This window comes from Nicotiana sylvestris, chromosome 7, assembly GCF_000393655.2.
Source record: "Nicotiana sylvestris chromosome 7, ASM39365v2, whole genome shotgun sequence".
Classification (NCBI taxonomy): domain Eukaryota; kingdom Viridiplantae; phylum Streptophyta; class Magnoliopsida; order Solanales; family Solanaceae; genus Nicotiana; species Nicotiana sylvestris.
In genome coordinates this window covers 103,169,321-103,179,787 of record NC_091063.1, presented here as the reverse complement: position 1 = coordinate 103,179,787, position 10,467 = coordinate 103,169,321, and the positions used below count along the sequence as shown (strand labels likewise).

Below are 10,467 nucleotides of genomic sequence, written 5' to 3'. Positions count from 1 at the left end.
TCTATCTAAGTTCCTAATTGTTCTTAATATTATTATTTGTGGAACTACTCTCTTGTGTAAGGTGAGGGCATTTGATTCACGAAGGAAAGGTAAGTCTTGACCGCTGTATAGAGTAATTTGAGTAAGTATGAATATTGTACGACATGTGAGAGTCGACTCTTGAGGCAAAGATGTTACACTACTAGCCGCAACTTTGGTGATATGTTCTTGGTGTGATACGTTAGGGAAAAACTTAATGAAGGAACCTTTATAGAGTATGGTGGATTTCTCGGGGACTAGCAATTATTTAAGTGTGGAGTGTTGATAATAGGCTAGATTCATGTAGTTTGGAGACTATTTATGCCACAACTTGACTATGCTTCGCCGTTCTAGGAAGGTTAAATAACGATAATGACTCTAATTGTGAATTTCATGTTTTGCAGGAGCAAGTTGTGCTTATGAGGACTTAGGACAGTGTTTGGAGCTAAATTAAAGCAAGGGAAGCCCCTCAGAGTTGAGTACGTGTGAAAAAAGAAAGAAAAGAAGAGAGAAAATGCTGATTCACTCTAGCACGGGCCAAGCGCGGCCTTAGCGCGGACGCGCTAGGGCAGAAAAACGGGATAGTGTACTTGGCTATATGCGCGGCCACTAGCGCGGTTCGAGCGCAGCCGCGCTAGTCATTCCGGAACGCAGAAACTTCAGGGGTAAACTTGGAAGTTTAGGGGCAATTCCACTTAACCTATAAAAGGTCCAGTTCGCCCAAAAAGAAGATATCAAGGTTTTTATAGTTTTGTTCAAGGCAAGAAGAGGCAAGAGGCAAGGAGGATAATTCGACATTGAGTTCTACCTTTCTTCCTTTTGTATTTATCTTTCATGATGAATTTTGTTATTGTTATTATGAACACGATTATAAGTAGTTAATTATTTAGTCTAGGATTTTGATGGAACCTATTGAGGGATGAACTTCTTGTTGTGTTAATATAGTTTGCCCAGTTTAATCTCTATTTATTCGACTACGTTCTTGTTATAGTTAATTGATAGGATCCTCAATTAGCTGTGCCTATTTAATATGTATTACTCGGGAGAGAGTGCATATTTAGGTACTTGTTAAATAATACCACTCTCAAAGCATATGAGGAATCAATAACCGAGGGTTAAAGGTGGGATTAGGGATAATGAAACATTGGGTGCGATCTAAGTGAGCTGTAATAAAATCCAACTAGCGTAACTCGGGAGAGTGCATCTAGTAAATTGTCGTAATTACTCGGGAGAGATTTACGACAGTAAAAGTGCTCATGATCGATAGAGACGGTTAGGCAAATTTATACGAAACATAACAGGAAGGGATTCCATCAATAGGGGAAATCACAACCTTAGATCATTCTCTTATTTGTTTACAACTCAGTCGTAGTTAGTTTTTAGTTTACTTGATTTTATACAGTTATAGTTAGTAGAAATATCACCAAGTGTTATTCAAAATATTTGGGAAGTTGATTACGGAGAATTCAGTGAGTCTGACAAAAGTAATTGGTAGGTTAATTCCCTGTGGAATCGACTCTGGGCTAAATACCCGGATATATTTGCAACGACCGCTTGTCCTTTTTATAAGGCATAGTAGGGCGTGACCATTGGTTTATCTTGGTCCTTGATATATATACCCATTAACAGGAAGTTTTTGACTAATATTGTCCCTTATCTTTGAGGGTAAGTGTATTTTGTTCCCTCAAATATAACCGTGAGCATATTTAATCCCTTAAGTATGCCAAAGTGGAGCACCTTTAGTCTCACTGACAGAATGTGTTCAAAAACTAACTGTGTTAACCAACTCTGATTCATGAAGCAAATCGTCTGCTCTAAAGCAAAACGTTTCCTCTCGTTTTATCAGATAACACAAATTATCACTTTAATTCCTCATTTTTAGATAATGTCTTCTAAAATTTTGACCTTAAAAATATTCCTTTCTGTGCTAGTTTTCAATGAGAAAATGACACTGTATAGCCGCTATAAAAATAATAGTCGAAAAAATTGATAAAATTTGTATATAATTTTGTATATGTATACATTTTGTATGTTAATATAAAAATTTATACAAATTTTATATACTTTTCAGTTATCAGATATAAATAGTTTCTGGCGCGGGCTAAAAGTGATAATACAATCTGGTTATTCATTTGCTTCGATAATATGCCTAAAAGTGATATTGGCAGCTCTATTTGTTTTCAAATTTTAACTTTTCTTTTTGGAAAAATCAACCAAATTTTTTAAAAGTAAAAGTTTCAACATTAAAATCTTAAATTTATCAGTTCTGTACTATTAGTGGGTGTTGGTTTATAAAATATTTTTGATAAGTAAATTAAAAAGACGGTGAATGCCGAAACCAACCCCGTAATTGATCTTGGACAGATTCTGTCAGTCAGACTAAAGGTGCTCCACTTTAGCATACTTAAGGGACTAAATATGCGCAGGATTATATTCGAGAAACCAAAATAGACCTACCATCAAAGATAAGAGACAATATTGGCCAAAAACTCCCATAACAGGTATAGTACTTACTGTTTAGAAAAAGTGGACAATTTTGGTCTTGACCCTAAAACTAACAGATTTATCAAAAACAATAATTAACTTTAACACTGGAACCACGTGCAACTCACGTGACAGCTAAAAAAAAAAAGAGAACAAAAACACGTCGGGTTGTCGAAGAAACTCAGGCGGAACAAAAAAAGGAATTCAACCGGATGGTTACTTTGTCGGAACAAAGGAGTTCCAACACCAACTCCGCCGAATTCAGCAAAGTCTGAGCGACGGCGAAACTAGTTGAGCCGCATTCCGCCGATTTAAGCTCCGGTAAAAAACTCAGCACCAATGACATGGTGAAAAAAACTTGTGGAGGCGGTTGAGGCTTACTGGGCGTCTGCAAAACTGATGCAGAAGGGTAAAAAATTGTGTCAATTTCAGTTTTGTATTTTTGTGCTTCTTACCATGTCACCGAAGCTTGAACGGAATCGAAACAATCCTTCGGCACCGGCACTTCGATGTTGCACTAGTGAAATTTTATTCTGGTTTATAGTTAGGCAAATGGGTATTCTTTTTCAGTTGAAATTTTTTATACTTTTTCAAAGTTTCAATGAGAAATTTAAAAAATAATAGAAGATGGAATGCTAGATATCTCTCTTTTCTGATTTTGTTTTTATAAATTAATGTCTACATTGTAGTACACCACCAAGTAAAAGTAAATGTTGAAGTTAAGAATTATGAGTAGCAAATTTTTTTGTAAACACGAGATCAAAATTGTGATTCTTGGGTGACCATCTGATGCATTTGTTAGTTGGAGAGAAATGAGGAAAGTGACTGGGAACTAGAATCTCATGAACGGTATTTTTTTTAATGATCATGTGAGTGGGATCAGATGTTAGGGTTAACAGTTATTTTGGAAAATCTGTTAGTTTTAGGGTTCAAGACCAAAATTGTCCACTTTTTCTAAACAGTAAGGACTATACGTGTTAAGGGGTATATATCAAGGACCAAGATAAACCAACCCCAATACATTAAGCACCATTTTGATCATTTTATCTTTCAGTTCAGTGAGGCGGGAAGCGCTAAAATAGAATTTTCACGAGAGAAAATCAAATGCAATCGAAAATTAGCAGCTTCTTCAAGCCCTCTTCTTCTTCTACTGCAGACCCATCCCAATGTTGCAGTGATATGTTTGATTATGGGAGGTTACAGCCAGAAATTGTTGTTACTTATCAGGCGCAGACCTCAAAATTCAACTGGGTGTATTCTCTATTACTTAATTCCTTTTCTCTACTATTGAATCTTGAAATTTCTGTCCTCATAAATCTTTGATTGGAATTTTTCTTAATCCAATTTTCTATTTCCCTGTATATTTTCTACTTTTGCTTTTTGGACATTTTTCATATTACCCAATTCTTTTCTGCTGTAGTTTTCCCCCCTTTCAGATTTACCTAATTACTAGCTGTATAACCCAGTTTTTTTCTCCTGCCTCTATGAGAGCTTGATTGGGTATTACCTCAGTCGGATTACCAGTAAAACGAGAATCTTTGAACCTCAACATATAAAACTGATGTATTATATGGCTTTCGTTCAGCTTTTCGAGTTGGATTCTCAGCAGCCTTCACTTCAGCACCCTGTTTTATTTATTTATTTATTTATTTGAGGTAGTAATCAATTTTTGTGTGCTAAAAGGAACTCCCTCTTTGTACTGGGTAGTCTGATAGAGTTTCGTTTAGGTTTGTTAGCGGTCTTTGTTGTATTCATATTGTTGTTTTGCATAGTTTTGTGTTATTGTCCTTTCACTTATTTGCTGTGGTTATTTTCTTTCTGGTATCTTTTGTTGTTACATGCCTTTTCTCTTATTTCTTTTCTGATATTATTGTCTCTCCTGTTGAACCGAGAATCTCCTGGAAAAAGCCTCTCTGTCCTTTTCGGGATAGGGGTAAGGTCTGCGTACACTTTACTCTCCCCAAACCCCACTAGTGGGATTTTACTGGGTATATTGTTGTTGTTGTTGTTGTGCTAAAAGGAACAATAAAAGAATGAAAGCAAATTGTAGTAAAGGGAAGAAATTTTGAGAAAGTCAAACAGGAAAGGGAAATCTATGTTAATGAGCAAGCGCACTAAATCAAAATGGAAGGAACTAAAGAGAGGTAAAAGGAAAATGGAGATGATCAATTGATAAATAAGTGAGAAAACGCATATATTTGTTCAGCATCTCTGTCGTCTACTTACTATTACCTTGTTTTTTGATTGAAACTAGCCTTCTCTCTTCTATAAGACGCAGATAAGGGGAAACAATTTAAGGACAGTTTCTTATTATCACACCATTAAACTATTCATAATGCTTTTTAAGTACAAAAGTATGATCGTTACAGTCTTTCCTAAATCATTTTCTTAAACAAATAGGTTTTCTGCCAAAATTATGTGTTTGGAAAAAAGTTACATCTCAGAGTTGTTACTACCTAACATTGATGACCATTTTTATTTTCCCTTCAAGTTCTTTGCTAATGCTAAGCTGATCTTGCAGTGAAATCAATGGTGGATCAACTGGTGAAGCATCCAAGGAAATAGACTTGGAGAAATTTGCGCCAGACCTGGGGGTGGCAAAGTCTGGGAAAGTTTTGAATAAGAAGAGAAAGTACGCCCAATTTTTCTTGGAACTGGGTCAGTCTGATTTTTTATTGCATGCTTGTACCGTCTGTGGCTTCAAGTATGCCAGAGGCGATGAAGGGGATGAAAAGTTTCATAAGACGAGACGTTTCACAAGAATTATACGCATGGTATTCCATTTAAGGTAATTCAGCAACAGAGTATGTTATTTCAAATTTTTGTAAAATTATTAAACGATTAAAGTTCTATCCTACTGGGATTTGATAAAATGCACAGGGTTGGCGGAATGAAAGAGTTCTTCGAATTCCTCCACTTGAAATTGGACGAATTATCTTGGTGCTGGACGATGACCCTCCTCAGAGAAACAAGGTTTTCAGATACTATTTGGTTATACATGAAACACTGTATTTTGACTTCCACGATTGATATTTCTCTAGTTAATCATGTTAAACATAGTGTTCATAGACTTAAAGAGAGTGTGTTGTTGGTAGGTACAGGAAGTTGTGAAGATGATGGAGATGGAACTTGGAGATGGGTGGATATATCATCAGCTATGCAAGGTTCCGTTCTCTTGCAACTATAAGAAACTTATTGTCATAGAAAGTAAACTTCATTGTTCAAAGTTATTCACTAATCAATATCAAATTTCAACTGTCCACCTTTCTACTTATATTTTTTTATAATTTGAGTTGTAAGTTACTTGAGCTCAATGAAGCTTCTTAATCGTCCTATGACGTTGAATGGTTGTCCTCATTTTGCCGACTAATTTTTATGAAGAATTCTCCCTTCATGTGGTGGTTATGTGAGAGGCTGAGTTTGTCTAGCTATGTGAATGAAACTCTGAAACATTTCTCCTGTTAACAGGTTTATCTGTTTATATCTTCTCAAAGAATATCTGGATGTCTGGTAACAGAGCCCATAAAGAAGGCGTATAAGATTCTCTCAAGATCAGAAGGCAGCAGGTGTAAAGTTTCACCTGAGAAGGAAGCAAGACGGACTTCAACCACACTCCAATTTGGGGGAGTGAGTTTCCAAAGGGTAAGAATAAATCAATCAACCAAAAGCCATGAAGAGTCTGATAGTGGAGTAATCTTGTGTGAGAAGGAAGCTGTATCTGCTTTATGTGGCATTAGAGCCATTTGGGTCAGTCCCTCCAACAGAAGAAAACATATTGCCAGCTATTTGCTCGATGCTGCTAGGTAATGCCATTCACTTTCTCAGAGTTGTTATGGTTCCTTGAGTTTTTTAATTGAAAATATATTGCATGCTTAATGAACTGACAAAAGTTAAATTTTCGGGGTTCAAACTAGTAATTGCTCCTTAGTTTGAATTGGAAACAAAAAAAATTCATGTCTGAGAAACGAGAGCACTGGAAAAGGAAGAAAGGCGACAGTTACTGATAAAACAAATCTAATTTCCATAGAGTGAGAGTCTGATGCTCTCACTTGACAAGTGTCTTTGTGAACTTGTAGCTGAATTCTTCTTCACTTGCACTTGATAATTTATGAAAGGGGGTCCTGGCATGCAAGTATTCACAAGGTCAGAGTGGTGTACTCCATCAATGTAGTATGAGAAGATCCTACCACGGTGTACTCTATCTATATTGCAGAAACAGAATGTTGTAGTACTCTCTGCTGCTCCAGTACATGATGGAGTCGCTTGGTTGGTGGTGCTTTTCAAGATGAAGAGCTGTCCTCCAGCTTCGTAAAGTTTACCAGAGACTTCTACTCCCCTGGTACAATTGCAGTTTCTGACATAATGCTCTCTAAAAGGGGATATGGCACATTGATTGAAGCATTGGCATAGAAAATACCTCTAGTTTTTCCATGCAGTAATTATTTTGATAAGGAAATTGTTCTGAGGAATATAGCCGAGTGCTATCAAGGTGGTTTAGAGATTATTAAGATGGTTTTGCCCATACTTCCTATATTCAATGTGCAACAATTTCAAATTCATGCTATTATAAAGGTGTCAATGGTGATAAAGTGGCTGTTACAGGCAAGGATTATGCTTTACTCAAGGCTACTGAAGAACAGTGGATACAAATGCAAACGTCCTTAGATATCAGTTTCAAAGGAGTTCTGGGATTCTTGGGGTGGTATTTACTAGCATAACGCGAAGTTGGTTCTTGAATTCAATTGCCAAATGATAATGTCTTTAATATCTGCAGTCATACAGAAGAAACTGAAAACTTTGTTTTTGAGCATCACTGGTCTCTACTCTTTGTTTTTTGAAGAGTTTGGCTAAGATGCATATCACAAGTGATAGGAAAATGAATGTGATAAGACAACAAATTATTCGAACTCCATGGCCTGGTCCGGTCAGTACCTAGCTGGGCCTCTTTTGTTCCATTAAAATTTAGGATACGACACTATGTAAAATACTACCCTATGATTGCCCCCAGGGTTTTGGTCTAGTGGTAAGAGTGTAGCATGTGATTTGAGGATTAGGCGCATGTCATGGGTTTGAACCCTGCCGCACACAAGAGCCTGGTTTTTGAGTAGAGAAGGATTAGTGGCAGTTCCATTATTCACCAAGTTTTGGTCCGTGCACTATTGGCCCTCTGAGATTTCTCCGTCATCAAAAAAATAAAAAATAGAAACATATTGCCCTCATATTAGACTATGCCCCTGAGATTTGATTAGCTGTTAATTACGTTGTGATTGGATAAGTTATAATGAATATGTCATAACGAAATGACCAAGGAAAGAAGAAGAGCACACCAAAATGAAAGATTGGATGTTTCTTATTAGATGCTCAAACACAGAGTTCGTTGTTGAAGCATCAGATGTGCTTCTATTTAGCAAATAGAGATTGTCTGACCGTGCTCTCTGCAAAATAATTGTTGCATTATAAATTTGGTCAAATAAGTTACTTGAAGTTGGTAAAATGGGTAATAACTATTCTCTTTAAATTAAACTCCTTGTTTGCCATTTGCAGTCTGGAATGCCAAAGCTCCGCATAGATTGCTTATGATTTACATTTAGTCTGAACTTGCTTCACATTCTTCAATGCAGGGGAACCTTTTCCAAGGATTTAGTTCTTAAATGCTGAGAGTTAGCCTATTCTCAGCCAACCTCAGTTGGAAGGGTCTTCATATCCAGTTATACAAGCAGTGACTCTTTCTTTGTTTATACAACTTCTGATCTGTAGTAAGGGTTTAAGAAATAGCATGTTGATTTTTTATGCCAAGTATATTTCAGTTAGCCTAGTAATTTACTGGATAATCCATCTATGTTCATGTGTGGAAACTTATTGATTTCTTTGTTTTGACTGGAGCAGACAAAGCTATTCTTTCCCAATATATTGCATTGTTAAGGTAAGAGTCTGGCCAAGCTCTGTTATAGGTGTAGACTGAGTCTAGTCTGTAATAATCTTCTTGCTCTCAGCAGGTGGTTGTATATCTTTAACTGGAAGTCAATTACTTGGCTCCATGCGAGAATTAGTTTTCTCTACGTTAAATGCTTCTTTGAATTTCACAGGTTCATTCATTTCTCTATTAAGTTTACTTTCAACTGTGTTGCACGTCAAATGACTCCTCTCGTCTAGTGCATTAAATGTAAAAGAGGTGGAACTAATATAGATGACCATCGCAAGCTAAACTGGGAGAGCATAGTGGACGTTGCCAGTCAATGTTTGTGGTTTGCTGTGCCATCTGTAGTATGCCTCTGATTTCGAAGAGATACGGGGAATGAATCTCTGAGGAGATGATTGCGACATTGATAACTGGAGCACAAAGAAAAAACACACTGCTGTAGTCCATAAGACATCTGCTTGGGGAAGCCAAGTCTCTTAGCACAAAACAAATGCCTTGAGTGAATGGAGAAACCAATTTCTGGTCCATCATTTCCTTTCATTTCCTTGTCATTTCCAGTTTTCCTTTCCATCTATCTCTCTTCTTTTTGACCTTTCATTTTCTTTCTATGTTATTTTTTTTGACCTCCTCTTTGTGATCCCTTGTAGTCCATCCACTACAACTCAGTCATTACCTGTGTTTGCTCCTCTATGGACATTGGACACTTACAGAAGCCAACACAAACCTCTTTGAATGATCTTTTTATTTGCAGAAGGATTTACTAGGAATGATTCAGAATAACTCTCAGAAGCACCAGAACTTGTATTTGTTTTAAATGGTATGACTACGTTACTTTCTTTTTGTCTTCACAGTAGTAGACTAGATCGTTGATGTACTCCAAATCCCTCTTGCATCAACCCCCTTTGTTAATAGGTGAATTACTGATAGTTTGCATGCTCTTTGTAATACTTCATGATATACTATCAGTTAAAGCTAGTTAATAGCACAGTTCTCAGTATCTTATTTGGTCCAATCTCTTTGTTGTTGCAGTACACCAACTGAAGTGACAGAGAAGATCTTGAAGGGAAGGATGGACTAGACAACCTTTTTCATTAGTGTCCTAAACTTAGTTCATTGCATTCCCAGGAAAATGTTTTTTTGTGATGAATGCCCCTACCTAACTCCAGCTATAACTACACATTTTCTCAATCCCAACCCACCCCCAACTTTCCAAAATCCCCCCAGTTCACTTACTTATGCCTAGTTTAGCTGTGTAAGGAAACAAGAATTTCACAAATTTGCTATCTTGGGATCATCTAAATTCTAAAACTACTGCAAAAAGGCCTTATTTGAGTACATTATCTGTAGTTGTAAAACATGGAGAAAAAAGCAGGAAAAGAAGAAGCAGAAGCAGTTGAGCTACTAGGAAAAACAGTGGAGAACAAGCAAATCATATTCAAAGGATACATAGAAGGAATACCAAAGGAAACTGACATGGAGTTGAGAATTGGAAAAAGGTTGAAGCTAGAGAAAGTCCCAAAAGGGTCAGGTGGGTTATTGGTCAAGAATTTGTACTTATCTTGTGACCCTTTTATGCGTGCCCGAATGCGCAATTTCACTGGATCTTATATCCCTCCTTTCATTCCTGGAGAGGTAATTCACTGAGAATTTAACTTGTATACACTGATACTGTCAAAAGTATCTTAGACTGTAATTTAACCTGCTTTCGCAAGTCGCCTGCCTTATTTTTCATGTTAATGTTTCCAATTTGTGTGGGAAGTTAATTATAATTATCTTTTAGGTGACATGATATTTGCCAAATTGTTACCTATTTTACTATATCTTGCTTACCATCAGAGGGGTTGCTCTGATGGCAAACAACCTCCACTTCCAATCAAGAGGTTGTGAGTTCGAGTCTCCCCAAGAGCAAGGTGGGAAGTTCTTGGAGGGAAGAATGCTGAGGTTTTTTTTGGAAACAACCTCTCTATCCCAGGGTAGGGGTAAGGTCTACGTACACACTACCCTTTCCAGACCCCACTAAGAGGTAAGGTGTCGACTATATAAAT

General features: G+C 36.9%; 1 pseudogene; it reads left to right on the top strand.

Moving 5' to 3' along the window:
• The first annotated feature begins 3,475 nt into the window (after nt 1-3,475).
• Nucleotides 3,476-10,168, top strand: LOC104231021 (protein CHROMOSOME TRANSMISSION FIDELITY 7-like; annotated as a pseudogene).
• Nucleotides 10,169-10,467: the final 299 nt, after the last annotated feature.